We start from the raw sequence: 3293 nt of genomic DNA, 5'->3' as shown, positions 1-3293 counted from the left end.
GATATCCAGTCTAGCATTGTTCGACCAGTCATCTCGGCTAATACCTTTGAGATCAAGTCGAGCACGATTCGGATGATACAGAATTTAGTTCAGTTTGGGGGTTCTCCGACAGAAGACCCCAACATGCACATCAAATATTTCATCGAGATCTGCGACACTTTCAAGTTCAATGGAGTTTCTGAAGATGCTATTAAGTTGAAGCTTTTCCCATTCTCTCTGCGGGATAAAGCTAAGTGCTGGTTACATTCTCTACCGCCAGGGTCTATCACCAAATGGGAGGATCTTGCTTAAAAGTTCTTAACTAAATTCTTTCCTATGGCGAAGACTGCGGCAATCAGAAACGCACTTACACAATTTGCTTAGCAATCTGGAGAATCTTTATGTGAGGCTTGGGATCGCTACAAAGAGATGCTTCGAACGTGTCCTCACCATGGGATGCCTGACTGGATGATCATTAACTATTCTATAATGGTTTGGATGCTACTTCTAGACCCATGCTTGATGCAGCATCAGGAGGACCTTGCGGGCTAAAAGCTACGATGAAGCTTATGAATTAATTGAACTAATGGCTGTGAATAAATACTAGAATCCTACTCAGAGACTATCTCAGGGCAAGGTAGCAGGAATTCTGGAGTTAGATACAGCTACTGCTATAACTGCTCAGCTTAAGGCTTTGACGATGAAGGTGGATTCTTTGGCTAATTATGGAGTTAATCAGATCACTAGTGTGTGAGCTTTGTGTTGGTACGCATGAGACAGAGCAGTGCGCTATTTCTAGTGAATCAGCTTAGTCCGTGAGTAACTTTTAAAGGTCGCAGCAGCCTGTTCCATCCACCTATCATCCCAACAACCGCAATCATCCTAACTTCAGTTGGAGCAATTCTCAGAATACGGTTCAACAGCCTTATCAGTAGTATCCAGCAAAACAGTACAACCCTCCTAGTTTTTAGCAAATGCAATACGCACCAAGGCAACAACTCCAGCTGCAGCAATCTAATGAAAAATCTGAATTGGAGGAGTTGAGGCTCATGTGCAAGAGCCAAGCGGTTCCTATCAAGACCTTGGAAAATCAAATTGGAAAAATTGCCAATGCTTTGCTAAATTGTCAACCTGGTACACTCCTTAGTGACACTAAAGTGCCAGGAAAGAGGGGAGCTAAGGAGCAGGTAAAGGTAATTACATTGAGGTCTGGGAAGGTTGCGAATCCCGAACACTCTCAAGTTTCGGATGAAGAATCTGTAGCTGAAGAAGAAGTGCATAAAGAAGCTGAAGTGGAACCAAGGAAGACTACTGTTGAATACACTCCTCCTGAGGGTAATACAAGGGAGAAGCAGATATATCCTCCACCTCCTTTTCCTAAGAGGCTGCAGAAGAAAAAGCTTGATAAGCAGTTTGAGAAGTTTCTGAAGGTGTTCAATAAACTTCATATCAACATACGTTTCGCTGAAGCTTTTGAACAGATGCCTAGTTATGCCAAGTTTATGAAAGGTATTCTCTCTAGGAAGGTGAAGCTTGATGACTTAGAGACCGTTTCTCTTACGGAGGAATGCAGTGTTGTGTTATAACAGAAGTTGCCTTCAAATTTTAAAGATCCTGGAAGCTTCACTATCCCTTGAACCATTGGAAAAGTGTCATTTGACAAATGCTTATATGACTTGGGAGCTAGCATCAATCTGATGCCTTTGTCAATCTTCAAGAAGTTGGACTAACCTGATCCAAAGCCGACTTATATGACCTTGTAGTTAACCGATCGTTCTATTACATATCCACGAGACATTATGGAGGATGTCTTGGTCAAGGTGGACAAACTCATCTTTCCTGCCAATTTTGTAATTCTTGATTTCGAGGAGGATAAGAAGATTCCCATAATCTTGGGAAGACCATTCTTGGCTACGGGCCGAACCTTGATCGATGTGCAGAAGGGTGATCTTACCATGCGAGTGCTGGATCAGGATGTAACTTTCAATGTGTTCAACGTCATGAAATTCCCTACGGCAAATGAGGAGTGCTTAAAAGTGGAGTTGGTTGATTCTGTGGTTACTTCAGAACTTGATCAATTGCTAAGGTCTGATGCCTTAGAAAAGGCCTTGTTGGGGAATTCAGATAGTGAAGATGATGAAGGTGATGAGCAGTTGCAATATCTAAATGCTTCTCCCTTGAAGCGGAAGATGGATATGCCTTTTGAATTTCTTGGAATGGAGGAGCTGAAAAAATCTCCAAAGCACCTCAAGCCATCTATTGAGGAAGCTCCTACCCTTGAGCTTAAACCATTGCCTGAACACTTAAGGTATGTTTTTTTAGGTGATGCATCTACTTTTCCTGTGATTATTGCATCTGACCTTTAAGGTAGTGATGAGGAAAAACTCTTAAGAATTCTAAGAGAGTTCAAATCGGCAATTGGATGGACTATAGCAGATATCATAGAAATCAGCCCTTCTTATTGTATGCATAAAATTTTGCTTGAGGAAGGTAGCAAGCCTACTGTTGAGCAACAGAGAAGGCTTAATCCGATAATGAAAAATATGGTGAAGAAGTAAATTCTCAAATGGCTAGATGTAGGGATCATCTATCCTATTTCTAACAGTTCTTGGGTGAGTCTAATTCAGTGTCTTCCAAATAAAGGAGGTATCATGATTGTAGCTAATGAGAAGAATGAGCTCATTCCTACTCGAACAGTCACAGGGTGGAGAGTTTGTATGGACTATAGGAAGCTGAACAAGGTCACGAGAAAGGACCACTTCCCCCTGTCTTTTATTGATCATATCCTTGACAAATTGGTTGGGCATGAGTACTACTGTCTTCTGGATGGCTATTCGGGTTATAAGCAGATTTGTATCGCTCCAGAGGATCAGGAAAAGACTACATTCACTTTTTAATTTGGTACTTTTGCCTTTAAAAGAGTTTTTTTTTGTTTGTTTGGTGCACCTGCCACATTTCAGAGATGCAAGATGGCTATCTTCTCTGACATGATTGGTCAGAATATGGAAGTGTTGATGGATGATTTCTCTGTGTTTGGTGATTCTTTTGATGAGTGCTTGCAGAATCTTGGCGCAATTCTTAAAAGGTGTGTTGAGACCAATCTGGTTCTCAACTGGGAGAAATGTCACTTTATGGTGCGACATGGCATTATTCTTGGGCACAAGGTCTCTAGTAAGGGTCTTGAGGTGAATAAATCCAAAATGGGGGTCATTGAAAACCTTTCCCCACCAATTTCTGTTAAGGGAGTCCGCAACTTTCTTGGTCATGCGGGTTTCTATAGGCGGTTCATCAAGGACTTCTCTAAAATCTCTAAA

At 41.6% G+C, this 3293-nt stretch overlaps 1 non-coding gene across 1 annotated transcript; it reads right to left on the bottom strand.

The window, feature by feature from the left end:
* Positions 1 to 330: 330 nt before the first annotated feature.
* LOC141662638 (small nucleolar RNA R71) lies at positions 331 to 437 on the bottom strand. The gene has a single exon (XR_012550744.1). It is a non-coding gene; the product is annotated as a small nucleolar RNA R71 (small nucleolar RNA).
* Positions 438 to 3293: the final 2856 nt, after the last annotated feature.

The sequence above is a fragment of the Apium graveolens genome, chromosome 5, assembly GCF_009905375.1.
Source record: "Apium graveolens cultivar Ventura chromosome 5, ASM990537v1, whole genome shotgun sequence".
Lineage (NCBI taxonomy): Eukaryota > Viridiplantae > Streptophyta > Magnoliopsida > Apiales > Apiaceae > Apium > Apium graveolens.
This window is presented reverse-complemented; position numbering and strand designations above follow the sequence as displayed.